Source organism: Lissotriton vulgaris, chromosome 6 (assembly GCF_964263255.1).
Source record: "Lissotriton vulgaris chromosome 6, aLisVul1.2, whole genome shotgun sequence".
NCBI lineage: Eukaryota > Metazoa > Chordata > Amphibia > Caudata > Salamandridae > Lissotriton > Lissotriton vulgaris.
In genome coordinates this window covers 1,509,749,418-1,509,772,000 of record NC_141694.1, presented here as the reverse complement: position 1 = coordinate 1,509,772,000, position 22,583 = coordinate 1,509,749,418, and the positions used below count along the sequence as shown (strand labels likewise).

The 22,583-nt window shown below is 41.5% G+C and overlaps 1 protein-coding gene across 2 annotated transcripts in view; it reads left to right on the top strand.

Moving 5' to 3' along the window:
* Nucleotides 1-22,583, top strand: part of LRRN4 (leucine rich repeat neuronal 4) — a 268,764-nt gene that overhangs the window by 16,182 nt on the left and 229,999 nt on the right. Inside the window, exon 1 of one of the 2 annotated variants that reach the window (XM_086927688.1) lies at nt 2,925-2,984. The exons of the other annotated variant lie outside the window; for it this stretch is intronic. The gene's annotated coding sequence lies outside the window, so the exon portion shown is untranslated. Of the gene's footprint in view, nt 1-2,924; nt 2,985-22,583 lie in introns of those variants that run through there. 2 annotated transcript variants of the gene reach the window in all.

The following is a 22,583-nucleotide window of genomic DNA, read 5'->3' as shown; positions in this document are numbered from 1 at the left end:
GGCGGTGGCACAGAATGGAATTGGGATCGGCCAAGGGGTTGGAACTAGGGCAGGGACACCCAACGGGGAAATTCCTTTATTCAATTTTACCAACCCGAGACACACGGGGAGATCAGGACACGCAAACAAACATACAGATGGTGAGAACACACGCATCCACCACCACTAGCTCTTCCCCTCTTGCCAGAAACACGGAGGTAGATCAGGGCATACAGACAAGCTTACAAATGCAGAGAACAGATATAACCACCCACGCTTGTCCTGTCCAAACCACCTCGCCTACTGGTAACCAACATCTAATGGGCGGAGTATCCATGAATCCAACCTTTGTAGAACTATTGCCATCAGAGGTGACAACTACACAACACCACCATTTCTGATATTTCTTCCATGGACCGGATGATCATCCTTTCCAACTACACAATGTCTGATACGAGGAGAGAGGTCTTATCGAAAGGGTTGGCATTCGTCCACACTTCAGCACCTAATGCCTTTAATGTCAAACTTGAGATGCAGAGATTTTTCAGGAAAATAAGACTTAAGTACTATTTCAGCAAAAAAAAACTACAGTCCCACTGCAACCGCCACAACCTTCAGACCACTGTCCACCTTTACGCCAGGGGCATATTTGATGAGTCAGAGAATTCTGGCCTAAGAACAGATCGTCCTACAGGAAACCATGGAGCTACTGGGGAAGCATAGTTACATTAAGCATAACATCAGCAAGGAGGAAAGACTGGCATTACATTCATTGGGAACCAATGAAGCCATTCTCATTAAATCGGTGGACTAGGGCGGTGCAGTGGTCCTGCAAAATACCACAGACTTTGTCGAGGAAATAGAGCTACAATTGAGAGTCAAAGAAAGTTATTGCCCAATGCCAAAGGATCCGACAGCTGAGATTAGACCTTGATTGAAAAACTAACTAAAGATGGAATGACCCACAACTTTTCGAGCCAACAAGAGAACGACTTCCTAAATAAAAAGGAACCTAGGATCCTGACGATATACACACTCCCGAAGGTACACAAGTGCCTATACAAGCCACCCGGAAGACCCATTGTATCTGGGTGTGGGTCTATTCTTGAACCACTCAATCAGTTCATCGACTATTTCTTGCAACCATGGGTTCCTGAGACCAAATCATATGTAAGGGACACCATGCACATCATTCAATTGCTGGAGGGCCAACCATTCGATGTCAAAACTCAGCTACTAGATAGCCATGTTGGAAATTGTGATGAAAAGTAACTATTTCATCTTCAGGAGACAATTTTGCTACCAGTGCAAGGGCATCACAATGGGTGCCAGCTACGCACCAAGCTTGGCTAATATCTTCATGGATGATTACGAATAATATCCATACAGCCATGAGAATCCCTACATAGACCACATTGCAGTTTGGAAACGCTATATAGAAGATATGGTAATGATCTGGACAGGCACGGAAAACGCACTTCAGAACTTTAAAGACTGGCTGAACAACAGATCAAGGGATATTCAATTTACCATGACCTACAATGATGAAGCAATCGATTTCCTGGACCTGACATTCCGAGTAGAGGAAGGTCTAATATTCAGTGATCTATACCAAAAACCAACAGAAAGGAATACACTGCTCAACTATGAGTCGTACCATCCACGTAGTCTGAGGGATAATTTACCATGTGGCCAGTACCTCAGATTAATGAGACGGAAACCCTCACCAACTGCCTGAAAGAAAGAGGATATCCAACAGGATTAGTGAAACAGGCGCGTAAACGTGCTTGGTACTGTCCATGGGACCAGCTACTGCAAGTGAAACAGAAACCGACAAAGACTGAAAGCATTGTATTTGTGACTACATTTAACTCTAAAAGCAATGGCATAAAAAAGATTGTTAAGAAGTACTGGAATTTGGTCGCTAGTGAACTTAAAACGACTGAAGATCCTTTGGTAGCATTTAAAAGAGGCAGAAATATCAAAGACAGTGTGGTCAAAGCCTTCATGGAACCACCCAAGCAACCTGATCTTAGGAGCCACCTGGGCCTAGCACCCATAACTGGACATCATAAATGTGGCCGTTGTAAAGCTTGACCCCTTGCTATTGAAGGATACACATTTACGTACAACACTAGAACACACAAGTTGCCATCATTCACGAACTGTAATAGTTCTAATGGGATATACACCATCTGCTGCCCGTGTAATCTGCTCTACATGGGGCAGACTACCCAAAAAGTAAAAGCGAGAATATTAAAACACATGAGCAGGGTGAAAGGTAAGGTACAGGGAGCCCCTTTAGTTGAGCAATTCATGACACACAACCACCCCCCAGAGAGTAAGATGGTGGGTTTTGGAAAAAATCAGTCTCTACCTAAGAGGCGGTTCTCTAACAGCGCCCCTTAATTTTAAAGAATGCAAGTGGATTCATCCTTTGAACACTGTAACAGAGGGATTAAATGAACTTGAGGAAACCTCCAGACAGATGGGCCAGTTAAATACACGGAATAGCTGTATGAATGTCGTCTTAATTGTAGAGATCCTCACCCCAACATTTCGTTGCTACAATGGTGCCTTTTCAGTCATTAGGACACATGGGCACAGTGACCAATTTAGATAAAAGCCCAAGATTTTAGCTTAAATGTAGCGATCCTGCAAGATAGCTCAACTAACGTGTGCATGCATTTTGCACGTCCTTCCAACTAGCCACATCGCATCGCATAGCTGCAAACGCTCGTTCTCGTCCGTGTCCAGACCGCTACATGACGAGCAACAGGTTCCCTAGCAAAGACGCCAGATGGTATCGAGCTGCTGCTCTCCCCTGCACGGCACGTGGCGGGAGCACGCACACACGCTCACATGTTCGAGCGGGTATTTAAGTGGGTCACTTTCACTCTGGCCCGCTACGGAACGGCTACGGAACGGCAGCATTGAAGCAGGACTCACACTTGGCATCTCTGTGCAGACTGGTAATTCAGCACCTGTATACATCATTATATCAAGTAAGCCCCTGAGTGTGGCTGTAGGAAAGTCCACAATACACAATTCTGCTTCACTAGGACAGAGCGGATGTATTATTAATTCATTGTTCAGCTTCCCTCTAGATTCCTCCCTTCGACAACTACACCACGTTGGGTGAGTTTTCCCCAAGCTTGCACGCACTTAAATTTAAAACATTTGTGTGGCCATCAGAAACTAGGAGGACTAGAGAGTATAACTAACCATAATGCCCCCTCCATAGATCGAATCACTTGGACCACTCGGTTTCTATAGATGACCAACTAATCAGGATTGATTCTTTAATTCAGTAAGGGTGAGTGCTGGCACCCAATTTAAAATCCTTTAATATGGACCACCTTTGGGCCCATATGGAACACACTTTGATTCATGCCTTCTTCATTCATAGGCTGTCCTCCCCTACTCCCCCACACCTGTCCTGATGAAGACCCGCTTTGACTTATTAACCAAGCATAGATTGAGTTGAAACGTCGGTGATCTCCTTTGGTCCAGACTTACCAAGACTCTGAGTGCAAATGATTGAATAATTTGTTTAAAACATCAGAATCATTGTGATTGTCATATGCATTCTGGCCTCCCCCTTTCCACTGTATATATTCAAATCACCTTGTACATAGCATTTGCACTAAGTTCTATCACTGAGCACCAATGTCACTTGAGCACTTATCACCGTAAGCTTCACTTGTATTGGCAGCCTATCCTATACATATGTGAGTAGATATAAATGCCTTAATTTATATAAAAATCTAAAATACTCACTGAACTATGTACACAGCTGAGCTCTCGCAACTACATTCAGGTAAAGATAAACAAAGTAAAATGTGACATAAACAATTAAACAAACAGAAGCAGATTCTTGGGTGTTTTTCTTGTTTTAGCAAGATGATGATTTAATGTGTCCACACTTGAAGAACAGTCCACAGTTAGCCGACACGTGTTTCATCGTGCTTCGGTGAGTCAACACGACTCTTCAGGGCTTGTGGCTCAACTCAGATTAAAAGGGTTGAGATCAGTCTCGTTCTCGTTGTAGAGTTCAATGCGCGGTCACATTCTTTAATATACTGAGTTACTGTAATGGTTTGTCAAGCTTAGTTAGGAGCAAGAAGGTATTCCTGCTTCTATATATCGCCCGATAGGGTAAGTGATGATTTCAAAGTTCAAGCATAATACGGGTGCGTGTTGAGCTGTACCGGGAGGGGATCCACCTGCTAAGGCGCTGTGGAAACGGGTGTGTTTCACTTTCCCGACGTTCAGGAGTGCGGTATCCCTCCTCTGTTGATTCCCGGTCGCCGTGTTTCAAAAAGACGGCGACCGGGAATCAACAGAGGAGGGATACCGCACTCCTGAACGTCGCGAAAGTGAAACACACCCATTTCCACAGCGCCTTAGCAGGTGGATCCCCTCCCGGTACAGCTCAATACGCACCTGTATTAAGCTTGAACTTTGAAATCATCACTTACCCTATCGGGCGATATATAGAAGCAGGAATACCTTCTTGCTCCTAACTAAGCTTGACGAACCATTACAGTAACTCAGTATATTAAAGAATGTGACCGCGCATTAAACTCTACAACGAGAACGAGACTGATCTCAACCCTTTTAATCTGAGTTGAGCCACAAGCCCTGAAGAGTCGTGTTGACTCACCGAAGCACGACGAAACACGTGTCGGCTAACTGTAGACTGTTCTTCAAGTGTGGACACATTAAATCATCATCTTGCTAAAACAAGAAAAACACCCAAGAATCTGCTTCTGTTTGTTTAATTGTTTATGTCACATTTTACTTTGTTTATCTTTACCTGAATGTAGTTGCGAGAGCTCAGCTGTGTACATGTTGTTAAGTCATTGACTTTTTTTTTGGACGGTTAAGGGCTTTTTTCCGTCTGCTCTTCACGCACTACTTATTTACCCACTTACACCATACTCTGTAACGTAGAAATTGAGGCAGAGCGCCCCTAGTATCTGAAATCCTTAAAAAACCCTGTACAGCTGGCTTCTTCTACTCACTGAACTATGACAGTTTTTTGCTGTGTGTTCCATAACTTCTTAATCATTTCCTAAATCATTCTTAAAGATTGCAAAAAATAATGTATAGGATGAAATATTTCGGTAGCCAGACAGAACCATTGTTTTTGTTTATATACGATGAAAAATATGGGCGGGCTTCTCCAGCAAATCTTCACCAGAGCAGCGCTTGCACTTGGACTCTAGGCTCGAACTAAAAATAAAGCATGAGCAGACATGTCTTGAGTTACAAAATCAGTCTTCACCTTCAAAGCATTAGAAAACAAATTCAAGAGCAAAGCAATTTTCCCTGATAAACTTTGGTTGTTTCCAAGCTTTGGCCTTTGCAGATAGATAACTGCATTAAAATCACCAGGTATTAATTCAAATGCAATATAGAAAATTTTAGATATGCAGCTAGAGTGGATCATCCGAGACTACATCACACAGGGATAATCTACTAGCATGAGATTTAGGTACCGTTATCACAACAAAGAGTTTAAAAGGAAGTTAGAGAAGATAAGGAGTGCCCTCCACTCATAACCAAACCAACAAAAATAAACCCCAGACTCCTACACCCCATGCAATGCACTTTCAATTCACCACGTGAAATCCACATCCATAGCTGCAAAAAAAAACATATAAGTCAAGGTTCCTAAGAGGTGTCAATCTAGTGCTAAAACCAAGTGGCTGTGAGTAGTGATCCAAAAAATAGGAGACACCTCACGTAAGCAGCATTAGTGCCAACTGGTTAGCATTTGCAAAAGGTGTTGCTTCTCATACTCGGCGTACACTTGTGTGTGTAGGGATGCTTGCCACGTCACACAGACAAAAAGGATCTAGTAAGTGCCTGTAAAGCTATCCCTACAACACTTGTGTATTTGGTCCTCTGCTTTGGAATATGCAATATTCCAAAGCACTAGGTTTCATGACCCCAAAACTAAAAATGTGTTCATAGGGAGACCTTTATCCTTTATTACCATAGACAAACAGAACAGGTGATGGCTATATGACACATGTTCACACATCCAAAAAGCCATTACACAGTCAGAGAAATAATGTATAACATCAAAGGAAAAGAGTTCTTAGAGGTGGTGCTTTCCTGGTACACACCTTGGGTTAAACTGGTCCACCTAGAAAAGGCTCCAGGCCAACAAATTTGCAAACAAAAGTTACCAAAGCACACAAGAAAGTCCACTAGTAACTGTATAGTTGAAACAATAATGTACTTGAAAGTGAAAGTATGTGTCTTTTGTATTTATTTCTCTCAGTATTAGTATTTTTCATAGTTCTTATAGAGCAAAGCATGACATCACAGGCAAAGTGGCAGCCGATACATGTTTTGTCACTGGGACTTTTTCAAGTCTGAATCAAGGTAATCAATATATTCAAGCGCAAAGTGGTACACGATTGGATTGCACTTCATCACAATCTGACGGACTGAAACCAAAACTGGGTTAGGGCTCAGAGCAGTAAGGCCAAGCCTCATATCATACTACAACAAAATAACTGCCAGTACTGCTACACTATTCTCAAAATCTTTTTTGGGGGAACCTATTGATGCGAAACAATAAGTACCATGGATTTCTTTTTCAATCTGAAGTCAATCTATTTCTTTTATTTAATTTTTGTATCAACATTTTTTTTTCATTTTCATAAATTTAACACATAATTGACATTTGCACCTTAATATACCTAGAAAACAAAATATATAAATTTGCATTCACTCTCTCTCTTTCTCACATTCTGTTACATACATACATCCATACAATAAACAACCTGTCTCAAGAAAAACTGATCATTTTACAAAAATACTATATACATTTAACATCTATTCGTGATAACAAAGCCATGGACAATTTTTTATAAGTCAGTATCAATTATATCATTATGAGCATGTTCCTATGGCCGAAAGAAAAATGGTTTACGCGTTTCGAACTCCCTCAATTGAGAGGAGTTCTCTTCAGGACCACATAGCTGAAAAGAAAAAAAAATAACAAGAAAGTCAACTAGGGGTTGCGGTATACCTCTCTTCACTATATAGTTGGGCGGAATTTTAGAATTTTCTTACCTTCTGCTTAGTAAGCTGATCTCATTTATGGGACTGTAATAGAAAAACAAAGGACAGACTCAACTTAGCCAACCTGAACACCAAAAACAATGTTTGTCACCACTGGATCCTGTAGCATAACCAGGTTTGTACTCACAATGAGGTGTCTTCTAGGTCTAATGAGTCGTGTTCTTAACTTAGCCTTTTTCAATCGAAATGGTGAAGCCTAATGTAAAAAAGCATTTGCAATGCAATAGGTCTCGCATTTGCAATAGTTTGAGCTATTGGCATTGTAAATGACAATGCCTTTTATTCTTTTGTTTTGAAAACCTACAAGCCATGCATAAACATGCACTTTGTACGTATAGTCCTTGCTTACCAGAAGCAAGGTTGTCAGTTAAAGAGACTGCCAGCTTTGCTTCTCATAAGCAAGGACTACAATGACAAAGTGCTTCTTTACGCACAGCTTGCAGGTTTTCAAACGCTTTTAATAAAAGGCATTGCCATTTACAATGCCAATAGCTCAAACTCTCGCAAATGCAAGACCTATTGCATTGCAAATGCTTGTTTTAATGAACTGTGCAACTACAGATTTGACTTTAGTGAGTCCCCGCCTTTGGCGGCGCAGAGTACTGTGAGATACAGCATCCCAATGCTAGCTGTGTCAGGGGAAGACCAGATTCAGACAGAGACGGGTATCCCTGAGACAACATAGAAGGAACAGTTCCACAGTGTCAGGAAGCCACCCGAGCCCTGTGAGCCACGGATTTCTCAAGTCACCAGAGCCTGTGGCCGGGCAGAGAAAAGCAGTGAGCCATGGCGGCACAGAGCTACCTTAGACCGTGGCAGGGCATCCTTTTAAGATGAAGTTTCGTGCAGCTCTGTCTTAAATGCACCAAAATGATTACAAACACACAATTGTTTTTGTCCCCAAGGACTTGCGAGTCTAATAGGCACCAGAGAGGCACCAGTGCCGCCGCATTCACACTTATAAACATTTGCATAGCTCCCACGCGGTTGTCTCTTGAGAGGCGCTGTATCAGCTGTGCGTTTTCCTGCAGACCCCGGCCAGTATGCACTAGCTGTAGTTAAGTCGTACAAAATGGTATGTTTTGATGGAACAAATGATAATCCTTTTTCAAGTATCCTTTGCTATTCTGTTGTTAAAATCTTATTTGATAGGTTGTATAACTTGTACAACCAACAACCGTGGGAAATGTCAACCCGCCGACAGAACTACAAAAATTGGTGAAATCACCTATATACAACCTATCAAATAAGATTTTAACAACAGAAGAGCAAAGGATACTTGAAAAAGGATTATCATTTGTTCCATCAAAACACACCATTGTGTACGACTTAAAACCGAAGCGATAGAGTTCTGCCACAAGATACGACTAAAATCATATTTTTCCAACACATCGTATACACCAAACATAGAAACCACTGGCCTAAAGAAAAAAATCGTTCTTTTGTCCACCTTCTAATAAAGTTGCAAAAGAGATTCTCACTTTTGAAAAAACACTGCTATCAGCAATAACAGATATGAAAAAAGAAAAAATGGGTAAATTATAACATCTCAAAGTCCTAAAAAGAAGCACTTGAAAAATTAAAAAATGACACCTTCTGTGATTATAAAACAGGCAGATAAGGGTGGATCAATAGTCGTCTGGGATACTGAAAAGTACACAGTAGAAGTAATGAGGCAGTTGAATGATGAAACATGCTATAGGAAAATTGGAAAAGACCCAACTACAGAATTAAAAAACCAACTACATTCTATTCTAGAAAAAGGCCATACAGAAGGCTTCATGGGGAAAAATGAATATGAATATCTCCAATGTAAATTTCCAAGGATTCCCCTTTTCTATGTCCTACCAAAAATCCATAAGAACGAAACAGCTCCACCCGGAAGACCTATTGTCTCCGGGTGTGAATCACTCCTTGAACCAATCTCTACATTTGTGGATTATTTCCTAAAACCTTTTCTACCCCAGGTACGATCATTTCTGAGAGACACTACAGATTTTATAAATAAACTACCAGGTATAGAATTCGAAGCAGAGAAACATTTCCTAGTTACCCTAGATGTTGTTTCCCTATATACACAAATTCCCCAATCCGAAGGTTTAGAGGTTCTTGCAACATATCTGGAAAGCAGAGAAAAAAGAGTTAAAGTTCCAACAGAGTTTATAATGGAACTAGCCGCGTTCGCAATGAAGAAAAATTATTTTAACTTCAATGGCGAATTCTTTTTCCAAGTTCGTGGAGTAGCGATGGGTTGTCCTTTCGCGCCAGAATTGGCAGTTTTGTTCATGGCAAAATATGAAGAAAAATACATCTACCAGAAAAATCCATACATTGAATTTATTGCCAACTGGAGTCGTTACATTGACAACGTTTTCATGGTCTGGACAGGGAACGAGGAAGACCTTCTAAAGTTCCATGAATGGCTAAATAACAGAACCCACGAAATAAAGTTCAGTATCAACTACTCGAAGAATAAAATGGCATTCTTAGATGTTGAAGTCTATCCGACAGAAGGGCGATTAGTAACCACACTATTTAAAAAAGAAACGGATCGAAATATTGCCCTCCATTTCAAGAGTAACCACCCCAGAAATCTAAGAGAAAATCTGCCTTTTGGGCAGTTCCTTAGAATAAAAAGGAATTGTCATTTTAAAGATGAATATTTGATACATGCACGAAACTCATGGAAAACCTTCAAAACCGAGGTTACCCCAAAAAACTACTAAAACCATCCATGAACCGCGCATGGTGGACACCAAGAGAAGTTTTACTAGAGAAAAAAGAAAAACCTCAGTTGACAAGAATTGTGTGTGTGTCTACATTTCGTCCCAGCTCAAACCTTTTGAAAAAGGCAATCAACCAAAATTGGCATTTGGTCCAGAACGTGAAAAAGAAACCATTATTTGCTTTAAAAAAAGAGCAAAGTATAGCCAACCATCTAGTGCGGGCAGCAATGCCAAACAAAAATAAACCCACAGTGAGATCATTACTTGGACTTCCCCCAATATTAAGCCACCGAAAATACGGCACTTGTATATGTTGCGCAAGCACAGAAGAGGGCTCCGTATTTCAACATAATCAAATATTTTGGAAACATGAGTCCTTTACTAATTGCAAAACCCGATATGTCATCTATGGGATTAAATGCCCTTGGAATATGCTATACATTGGAAAAACAAACCAGGAAATTCGATCCCGAATCATCCAGCACAAGTCAAGAATAAAAAGAAATATTCAGACAGCCCCTCTGGTTAATCACTGGAAAATCAACAACCACACGGAAAAAGATGTGAGATGGACAGTCATCTCCAAAGTTGAATGTGATCAACGAGGAGGCGACATTGAAGAGAAACTTGCAAGAAGAGAAGCAATGCTCATTGTAAAATTCAAGACAGCTGAGGAAGGACTTAATGAATTATCTGAAATATATAGACTGCAGTGAATCACATACTTTTGCGCCAAGCTAACAAAACCCCTTTTTCACATCATTCTTAGAATTGGGACCAATGAGATCTGAATAACCCCAAAGAACCCACCTCACAGTTAATAATAACCAGGAGTCCATGCAATGCTTCCACCATATGTATCGCCAATCACCTTCACTATCAACGCATCATTATCTGCACTAAACCAATACCACTATCATTTATTACCAGCTCTCGAAACCCACCAGGACCGTTCAGGTCCAACTACAATACCCAGAAAGAGTTGCGCCCAAATCTCGCGATATGTAAAAGAATTTGACATTTCACGCGATTTAATTGTAAACGTAAAAGTAGACGTGATGAGCTGGAAAAGCAGATTCAGCAGGTAACTAGTTTGTCTAAATAATACTTAGTTTGGAGAAATGTAACAAAAATTCCGCTCATTAACCAACGCGGACCAACAAGACCGCCCAGGTCCAACTACAATCCCCAGAAAGGGTTGCGCTCAAACCTCGCGTTATCTAACAGACCTGGACAACAGACGCAAATCAATTGCAAAGGAGACAGCGGACTATGACTTGCGGACATAGCAGAATCAGCAGGTACAAACCATGCGGTTTAAATAAATACCCGGTTTGGAGCTACGAAATAGGAAACCTCGCTCCTAACACCGGATTTGCCTTCCTTTTTTTCAGCAAAGAAGCGGCCGCATATGAGACTGAAACACGAGTAACTAAAGTACAGCGACAGCACCTTTCCAGGATATCAAGTAAGTAGCACATAGTTAAAGTACCCCCACCGGCGTGGACAAACAAGGTTAAAATACTCATTAAACATCTGTTTTTTACATTAGGCTTCACCATTTCGATTGAAAAAGGCTAAGTTAAGAGCACGACTCATTAGACCTAGGAGACACCTCGTTGTGAGTACAAACCTGGTTATGCTACGGGATCCAGTGGTGACAGACATTGTTTTAGGTGTTCAGGTTGGCTAAGTTGAGTCTGTCCTTTGTTTTTCTATTACAGTCCCATAAATGAGATCAGCTTACTAAGCAGAAGGTAAGAAAATTCTAAAATTCCGCCCAACTATATAGCGAAGAGAGGTATAGGGCATCCCCTAGTTGACTTTCGGCCATAGGAACATGCTCATGATGATATAATGGATACTGACTTATAAAAAATTGTCCATGACTTTGTTATCACGAATAGATGTCAAATGTATATAGTATTTTTGTAAAATGATCAGTTTTTCTTGAGACAGGTTGTTTATTGTATGGATGGATGTATGTAACAGAATGTGAGAAAGAGAAAGAGTGAATGCAAATGTATGTATTTTGTTTTCTAGGTATATTATGGTGCAAATGTCAATTATGTGTTAAATTTATGAAAATGAAAAAATGTTTTTGATACAAAAATTAAATAAAAGAAATAGATTGACTTCAGATTGAAAAAGAAATCCATGGTACTTATTGTTTCACATCAATAGGTTCCCCCAAAAAAGATTTTGAGAATAGCGTAGCAGTACTGGCAGTTATTTTGTTGTTGTATGTAGTGTAATCACAATCTGAAGCGTGGAATTGGTTGGTCAAGGCCAATAGTGGCAATGATTAGTATGTATCAAGCTCAACCAAAAGAGGGAGTGGAGTTGACCTAAAGGCTAGAGCGGTCAATCTCAAATCTGGGGAATCAGGTTTGAGTCTCTGCAAGGAAGCGCAACATCCTATGATTCTGGGTAAATCACTTAATCTCCCTTTGCCTACCAAAAAAATTAATGTGTCCTCATGAAACACAACTGGCGCTCCTGTAAAGCGCTCTGATACTCTATACCTTCGGGTCAAGTTTGTGCTATATAAAACTTCCCCAAAAAAAGCCAGCCATGGTATTTTGAAACACACAGTCTGTTGTAGAGTCTACTTGTATCTATAATCTAATTCTACTTTTGTTGGGCTATGTGTTGCCAAGTCTCAAAAAGACAAGGTTCCCACAGGAAGAACAGTTGAAACTTTCCAAGTTCATATCGGAGACAATCCAGTCCATAACTCATTATGTCTTAAGGACAGTGAAGCATTGGGTGGAAAGTCTAAGTCCGGAAAAATTAGGAAATGAGGCTGTGATATGCCTGCACCTTGCAATGTCCTCAAAAGCAAGCCGTTCCCCACTTAGTAGAAACATGGAGAATTGGCCATCACATGATGAATACTAAAAATGCTCAACTCATCCATGTCGTCATGGGGTTGAAAACAAATGCTACACACCAGTGCTAAAGATATGGCAGCAAGGCTCATATAGAGAAAACCGGTAATCAAGTGTATCTCGTATGGACCAGGGAGGAATTTAAGGGTGCATGGTTGCTCCTATACCCTAAAAGTGGTGTCCAGTTGTGCAGCTTATGCTACTTCGCTAAATCATTTAGACCTGTCCGTCTAGTCCAACTCCACCTTCTAAGCTCCATCCAGTGTGCTGTCAACCTGCTCTAACAGGGTCCACTCATAGTTCATCAGACAAGGTTAGTGGTCAGTTTTCCTGCTCTTATCTTACTCATATGCTCCTGCATGCATGTCTTCACTTTCCTAGTTGTAAGACCAATATAGAAAAGGTCACAGGGGCATCTTAATCGACATATCACAAAACAGGTGTTGCAGTTTGTCAGTTTGTTTTGTAACCAAACAGGGTCATTGCAGAATGTAACACTCTTGGTTGGTTTTGTCAGCTTTCAGACATTGCCCTCCCCATATGTGAAATAACCTCTTAAAGATGTCAATGAGGTGTTAATACTCATTTGTTTTAGCCCTTGTATGAACCAATTTGTCTTTGAGATTCTTGGATTAGCAAAAGGCAAAACATGGTGAAGGAGCCACTTGTGAACCTACATTCATCAAGGGCCAATTCCTGCAAATGATATTGTGCACTTTTTTAGCCAAAGGGTCCAAGATTATCACCACAGTGGTGCAATGTGTTTTGGCTTTTCGTTCTTCTCCAACAGTGCCTGCCTGAGAGTGTTAGTGCTCTCTTCCAGGCATTTTGATGTACACATGTCACCAAGACACCACCACTAGCTACTATATCCAACTCCAGATAGGAGGTTTACTATTTACTTATGTTCAATGTGAAGTGCAAATGTGGATCAAACTGCTTGAGCCATTGTAGAAGCAAATTTTATTCGGCCTCTGGTCCCATCCAAATGCAATCTCTTCCATAATGTAACACTCAATCCGAAGCTAATAGGCGAACTGCAAGTCAGAACATCAAAGGTTGAGGTGAGAATGAAGTAAATAGTCAACCTCCCATCTGGACTTGGCTGTTGTAGCTAGTGGTGGCGTCTTGGTGACATGTGTACATCAAAATCTGTTGGATAAAAACTCCCCTCCTCTACATTGTACATCATTTCAGCCGAGAGCCATGAAGGACAAGCTGATTGTGGGGCAATTTCTTTGGTACCACAGGAATTGTTCTGACATTCACAGATGTATGGAACCGTTCACAGATATGCAGCAAAGACATGTCCAGAGAGCTTACATGAGATGAGTTATCAACCATGCCTGGAAGAGAGCACTAACACTCTCAGGCAGGCACTGTTGGAGAAGACGAAAACCCAAAACACTGTGCCAAGAAACTAAGTGACCCCTTCCCTTTTGTTTCAATTATTGCCCGAACACACAAAATCAAGGTAAGGTAAACAGCAGGTAAAGAGATTGAGCAGCAATGTGAGTCGGTACAGATGAGAAGGGCTTTGAGTGTAGCACAGAGATTGCTCCCCTTCATTTTGCCCTTACCATGAGCACATTAGTATAGGATGGTGCCAGTGGTATTGTGCTTTTTAAAAATACAGGGGCATATTATCAAGGGGGTTTATCTCCGCTTTTTTGGCTTTAAAAGCCAAGAAAGCGGAGATAAAATTATCTCCCTATTACCTAGCTGCTGCTAACACCAGTTAGCGACAGCTAGTAGGAGATAGCGACCATCTTGGGCCCCACTTTGCATGTCAGTGATATTTATCACTAATGAGATGCAAAGTGGGCGTGCCAAGATGTTAGAGACTGAAAACAGTCGCTAACATCGCTATCTCCTATTACCAACTTTTGGAGATATTCGCTCTAAGCGGGAATATCTCCAAAAGCTAACACCTGCCCTGAGCAGTTCTTAGCCATGTTATCCAATGGGAGGTGGATAACATGGCTAAGAGCATTAGCTCGCTAATGCATGAATATCGCTGACTTTTCAGCGATATTCATGCTTTGCGGCGATTTTTACCGCATTTGCGTTAAACCTTGGTAATACCAAGGTTTATTTGCGGTAAAAATCGCCGCTGCGCTGCGGTAAATTTTTGTCTCTAACCAAGCAATAGCGATAATTATCGCTATTGCTTGGTAATATGCCCCACACATCTATAATATGTAATCTCTAGTCACACTACCTATTGTGTATAGCCTATTTAGGTCACTAATAAGGAACGTGATCTTGGAAGAAATTTAGGGTGATGGTGTCTCAAAAATAGCATGGTTTATGGGGTACTGTGTGAGGAACTTAAGTGGATGGTAGGTCATATGTGGTGCCCTGATTAGAGATTGTGGTGGGACTAGTGCCAAGGCGTGTATGCTCCTCACAACATTATTTTGGCCTTCTTCAAAAACAGATTACTGCTTCTTTTATCCAACAATGTATGGGTCCCAGATGTAAAATTAAAAGAAAGAGAAGGGTGCAGTGCATGACTTTAACTGTCCACAGGAGAGGGCATGGAGGGCCCCATGGAACTTTGTGCCATCTCTTAAAATTCTCCCTGAAGGGACACAATAACTGTGTACCACCTCATAGGTGCCACACAATTATTGGGACCCCAGAGAACTTGTTTGCCCTCACACCCATATTGGCAATTCTGCATGGATGTGGTGACAAAGGCATTCCCTCATTTATCTGGGGCAACTTCTATAATCAAACATGCATATCACGTATGCCTACATTATGGATATTGCAGAACAGGCAGTGTAATTCTCTGCAGCCCCTTCTGTAGTGAAGAAGTGCCCCATGAGTGCAAAAACTAGACAGAAATGCCCATTTCCTCCACCTATTCTGGCCCTAGTGCAAACTAGCTGGATTACCTTTCTGCAGGCTCTTGTGCGAATAGTTGATTATGCTAAAATTTACTCCTTGTCTTCCCCACTAAATTCAAATCAGATGGTCTTTTTTAGCCTGCTAAAAGTGGTTGAGGGCAATAAAACAATTCAAGGTTATACTTTCAATATAGTCATGTTTTAAAGGACCAGAGACTCCGAATTTCAGTTTTGTGGATTTATTATAAGGCCAAAACACCCCTCAGTTTCAGAGTATACAGGAACATAAAAATCAATACAGAGCAGAGTCTACGAATATAATTCATTCAGCACAAAAGGCATAATATGATGAACTCCAAAATCAAAATGCAACAAAGAATAGAAGCTGAGACCAATTCTCTTTTCATTTGAGAAGAAAACAAAGGTATCTTTTCCTACTCTGCTCTACATGAACATCCTACCTATTTCCCCGATATCCTATCCCACAGGTGTCAGCACTTGTTGACTACCTAAGCAGTACTCACGTCAAATAGGTCTGATAGCTGAAATCTATGGAGCTCGTTCTAAGATGCTCCTTCTCCTCCGAAAAAAGCAGAAGTCTATTGAATCTGTCACTGCGCATCATACAAAAAGACAATGTTCAACCCACAATACGTCACAAGATAAACTTTTCCATTTGCAACATCTTTCAGTAAGTTTCCACAGAAGCTTTAATTAAATTGGTTCTTCTTCCAGTGGCCTTGGTTCCCAGATAGGCCAGACACGAAAGGCGTCCACCCTTTCTCGCCTTCCAGTCTTCTTAAAAGACATTCCGGGTATCTCCTTCAATCTAAGAATAACAAGGTGAAATATCTGCACCTGCAGTAGGATGAGAACATACTGATTTCGAGCACAAAAAGGATTAATTTAATTATAATTCTTGAGCAACCAAGGAGAAACAAAACTCAAAACAACCTGCAGTGTGTGCCTACAATTCAGGCAACTTAAACTGAACACACATTACATTGCACAAATATTATTTCATCCTGCATATTATACATACAGGAATGATAGATTTCTTTAATACATACAACATCCTACTTAAATGTATACACTACATTTCAATGCCAATATAACTTTGAATAAATGACTCTTAATAATCATGAAACACTGCAAACGATAAAATACATGGAAGTACGTTTAAACCATGAGTATAGTGCACCAATACAATTTAGAGTGCAGTAGGCGCTCTATCATAGTTATGTAATACTCTTTATGCTGGTGTACATGCTTTATCCGCATATCAGTGCATGTTCTCCCATGTGCCTGGGACTTATCCCCATTCAAAATAAGGAACAACTTTGGCCTTGCACCTGTGCCATTGTATAGACACAGGTGCAGGGGCAAACAGACTCTTGTGACACTCATTAACTGAAAGAGAAACCTAAAAAGTGGTGCATGTCAGTGCATACTGTGTGCACATTGTTGGTGGGAACATGAGGCCCAGCCGCGGCCGGTGGTGGGAGTACCTGCGCGTGGTGACGTGGGGAGGTTAGAGGGGCTGGGTGGGGGTAGTAATGTATGGATTATGAACCTTAACTGGTAAGTTAACATATATATAAATAAAACGAATTTTGTTGCATGCACTGCATGACCAAATGCGATCCAGTGCGCGCAACAAATTTCATTTTACTTGTTTATATGTTTACTTACCTGTTAAACATTACTACCCCCCACCCTGCCCCTCCCCACGTCACCGCCGGCAGGTATTCCCACCACCGGCACGGCTGATGGGGCCCCAGCCACTCACCTAGGCATTGACAACACCAGAAAGTGCAGTCATGCTCTACACCCACCTGCAGAGGGATCCCTGCTGCTTTCGTGAAAATGAGACCAGTCTACTGAAAATGAAAGATGAACAGGCAGTCTGACACTGATTGGCCAGCCACTTGTATGATTGCCTACAAGGAGGTGGGGTTGGGGGAATCTCAGCTTTGCTGTTGAGGTTGTCATATAAAAGTTTCATGCTCCTTTAAATGGTGAGCCTGCCTCTGAGCTTACACTCATGCTGCATTTGTAGTGGCATCTTATGGATCAGTATTTTCCACTATAGCTACTGCAGCCACTTGGGTCTTGTGTAATAGAGCTTTGTATGACTGTATATGACTGCAAATACATTCAATTTTAGGAGAAAAATAGGGAACCTCTCTAATGCACATGTTTTCAGTAAGCCATCTTCTGTCAATATGAAGTTATGGAATAAAATGTTATATTATTTTACAATGCGTGCTGGGTTAATTATTGGTGGCTTCAGGTTTTGCTATGTTATGTTCTACTGTGTTAGTGTATGGTATATTTTTATTACGTTATGATGTTATGTTAAGTCAGATGATTTTTGCATGCTCCCGAAGTCCAACAGTTAGCCTCTTGGTCCTAACTAAAAGTTTGACCTACATGACATATGAGTTCTATTTCCTAAATATGTAGGAGCTTATTTACACTCCCCTTGCGCCACTAGTGCACAACTTTTCCCCATATTAAAAGTGACACACCGTCAGTGCAAAGGGCTTGTAAATAACCCCCGTTGTTTACTTTTCTGTAAGGTGGCAGGCATTTAGTTAATGAAAGAAAGTGTGGTCATCAGGCCAAATTCAAAGGTCTACCGGCAAACCGTTCCAGAAGATTGGTGCCTGAACCCAAAAAAATGTGTCACTTTCATTTGATTTTTTTCATATGTGGGTATATGAGAAATTGGGTTATTAGTTGAGAGGGGTGAGCGAGGCCCACTCAATTAATAAACAGAATCCTTGTGAGGGTAAACCACAAAAGTCAATGAATGTATCTGTGCCTAACCCTCTGTTAGCTTGGCACAAAAGCAGTCAGGCTTAACTTAGAGGCAAAGTGTAAAGTTTGTATGCATCATTCAAACAGTAATAAGGTGAAAATACAACACAAAATAAATCCCAGACCAAATTAGAAAAATAGAGTACATTTTAATTTATAAAATGAAACCAAAATGACAAAAATCCAAAAAGTAGAATCCAAGACATGATTTTGTTTACTTTTCAGTTGAAAATAGCACCAAGAAGCAAGCACAAAGCAACACTTGCATATATCTGGTCGTGCTGGAACAGGTCAAAGACATGTATTCTGGCCGAACATGATAAGTTGGGGGTCCAATATAGGGACAAGGTTTGTCCTCGTGGAAAGTTTACCTTCTAAGACAGTCCAGTTCCACGTGAGGAACATCAGCCAGAGTTTCACGTTGATGGAGGTCACATGGAGATCGTTGTCGGTAAAGAGCAGGTTGCCATCAGAGCTTCATGTTGGTGGGAGGCATGGGTCGTATTTGCTGATGTGAAGAGCAGGTGTTCTGTGGAGCTTCATGTTGGTGAGCACTGCAGGTGGTCATTATTGAGGTGAAGAGCCAAGAATCTCAGTATTTTACCTGGAGTGCAGTTCTTGCAGTTTCCAGGTTAGAGGAATACACGCTGATACCAGTCAAAGGTCATGGAGCTGGGGAGGCACCAATTGGGAGGTCAGGACTCACACTAGAAGAGGCCAGCAGCCAGGGTACCGGCAAGCCCAGTTGGTGCTGGTCAGCTGGACAGTTGCTAGGGAGGCATCTGGAAGCTTGTTGTGTCCCTACAGCTCAAACAGCAGGTCAGCCAGTTGATCCTTAGAGTCACTTCTGGGGTCCAGGGTCCAAGGAAAGCAGGTCCAGTATTCATTCAGGCTTCAGACAGGAGAACAGTCCTTCTTCTGAGTCTCCACAGGTCTAGGAGTGTTCTGATGAACGATTCGAAGGGTGCCACTTTTATACCTTGTGCCAGCCTGTGTGTGCGATCACCCCGTTGTCTGCCCCTAAATTAGTTTTGGCCCATTCTTCCACTTTGCCTGGGTCTGCCAGCAAACAGCCTAGGGTAAGAAAGGGCAGACAGGCTCAGGTGTAGGCTGCATTTTCCAGTGAAAGGACAAACTTTTTAGAAGTCAGGTGGACACAGCCCTTAGGCTACCTTTTTTAAGCTCAGAAAGGGCAGCGTTCAACCCCTATGCCATCCTGTGCAGGAGAAGAACCCTATCCATACACCTAAGGCCCTTTGTTCCCATTCTGGAGAATTCACATCACACCACACCACAGGAGAGCCATTAACAGTCATGAGACCCTGGAGCTAGCAGAAAGGCACACTTGGTTGAGACAGCAAAATGCAAACTTTGGCATTTTCAGACTATTACCATAAAATCTGAATTTGCCATTAAAGAGGATTTCAAATGTAATTCAAATGATTAAAAGAAGTATTTCTCCATCTGCTCCCAAATTGAAGTTATCACTTATTAACTGTAATAAGGTTACCCAGTTTTACTCTCTGAGAGAGTTAGCCTTGATAAAGAGAAAATCGAATTTAGGACTTTTTCACTACCAGGACAAGAAAACTTAACTACTCGTGTACTGCTCTTTAAATACTATGCACCTTGTCCTATGAGCCTTTCAGGTCTATCTTAGGGGTGACAGATAAGCATTAAAAAGGAAGGTTTAGGCCTGGCAAAAGATTTATTTTCCCAGGTCGAAATTGTGGTATAAAATTGCACTACAGGCTGCAGCAGCAGGCCTGAGACATGTTTTAACTAGTAACTTTAGTGTGTGACACACTGAGTGCTGCAGCCCGCTAGCCACATTTAATTTAGGACCCTGGGTAAAGGCAGTACCATATATTAGGGACTTATAAGTAAATTAAATGTGTCAACCATGGATAGGGCAATTTTACCATGTTTAAGGGAGAGAGCACAAGCAGTTACCACTGGTTAACAGTAGTAAAGTAAGCAGAGTCCTAAAAGAAAACAAAAACGGATTCGGCAAAGGAAGGCAACAATCTGTGGTGACTCTGAAGAAAGGGCCAGGTCCAATACAGTAAGAAAGAACTAGTTTTGTGACTCATAATGGAAGACAGTAAAGCTAGGAAAAAAATGGGTTTATGAGCCCCTTAAATTTCAGTGTCACTTCCAAGTGGGCACATTTTGTATTCATTGTATTCTTTTGGGCAGAACTTTATTTTCGAAGCCTCTTCTACTTGCCTTTCCATAGACTACAAAAGAAATGACCAGCACTACCTCAAACATACAGTGTAGAAATGATGAGTGCAGATTTCTTCATGAGACTTTGAAGAAAGACTTTAGCCTTGTAGACCCTATTTATGAGTTTCCTTGGTGTGCTCTGGAAAATCTCTGTGAATTCTGAAAAATTAGAAGCCTGCACCCAAGTGAGGTAGCAAACCCGCAGATGCAGACTTCAAACTTTCTGAGAATCTGGTCCTTAGTTTTTCAGATCATGTGGTCCATTCTAATAGTATGTAACAGGGCTACAATGCTATTGTACTTCAAATTAGACAATCATAGAACTTCATTCTCTCAGGGAAGTGAGACAAGTAGTACAAGGATTATTCAAGGACATGATGTGGGTTTAGACACTCAAAATACAGTATGACACTCTAATACCCCTTAAGGACCATTGAGCCAATCAGTGCTTTACTTTATACGAGGAAGTATGCTAGCTTCTTCCTGACTACAGACATGATCCAAAACACCATTGCAGAAATTACTCAATTCACACTATTAATTGTGGGTTTGTAATGCGCTAGAATCGACTCCCGAAGGAGTATCTCTGCGCAGTAGACCGCTGGGGAACCCATCCTGGCTTTCCCTGTGAGATGGTCCCTACTGGGTATCTCCAAGGTGAGACCAGGCATCCCCGGCGAATGTGGGGGGCCGTTGTGGAGATGAGGCAAGCTAATGCCCAGAGTTGCCGAGTGTGATGCCTGGTTAGAGTAGGCACTGAGGTGAGAATTATCGAGTCCGCTGACCCTGGTCCACAACCCTGCCGCGTCGGGAATTGAACCCTGGTCCCGGGCCGTCCTCTGCTCTCGGGTCTGCCACCTCTAACCAGTAAGCCACACCACTCCACACTATAAAAAGATATCCTGTGTGGGCTTATGGCCAATGTTCTCCAATGGGAGATGTTTGCGAAGCCCGAATCCATGGGCTCAGAACACCACAATCTGTGGTTCGTGGAAATGAACCAGGCAAGCAGTAGTACCTAAAGTTCAATCTGTTAAAGTTTTTCTTGAAAGCGTATTTAGCTACACCTCAGCGGTGCAAATGTATTTCTTTGTTTTCACAGCAGTGATTTTTATTTCATGTATCAGTTCTAAAATGTTAATGGGTTGCAATTCACTAGACAAAGAACAAGAACCATTCAGACTCAAAGAATGGCTCGCTAAACCGCAAAAGCAATAAAGTGCCCACCCAAGCATTGCAAGCACAATAGATAGCCATAGGCTGGCTTTGTGACAAGTACCTGGTTTCAGTGTCCTTAAAACAAAATACCCACTGAATCTAGTATAAAAGTTCATGTATCTGTATCATTAGAATCACCAGTCTCAGTTACCAAATTTAATTGCCAGGGGTTTTCAAACATCTGTGGGCTTACTCCATGACCACAAGTACTGAACTACTACTGGTGGTAGTGTACCCTTTAGGGTTCAAATATGTATATCCTCCGAACCGCTATAGCTAAAAGATATGGTTAATGGTTCTGGTCACAGGACAACCTCCTAAACTACGCTTCTAACGGTATGACCATGACTCTTTACATGAACCCATGGTGATGCCGCAGATGGTTCTGGTAAATTCTCAAGCAGCAGTGTGAGGGTGATGTGTCCTGGTGCTAGCACAATCCTACAACAGCTCCCAATGGTCTTCTCAAAGAGCTTGACTCCACATCTCACTGGCAGGTAGTTTACCTGAAACAATACAATACACCATCTTCTGCATCAGTAGAAGTATCTCTGTGCATTTGGCTGTGAAATCAAAAATTTCTCTTAATTCTTTAGTCAAGGGGAGACAGCTACTAGTACAACCACATTCTTGGATAACAGGTTCTTGTCAGCACCGCCGGTGGGCAGCTATTTCTTGAATGTTTCAATAATGTAACTTATAGTCAGTCTTGACCAACAAGATCATCTGCAGCCTTTGAAATGTGAGTGCACCACAAA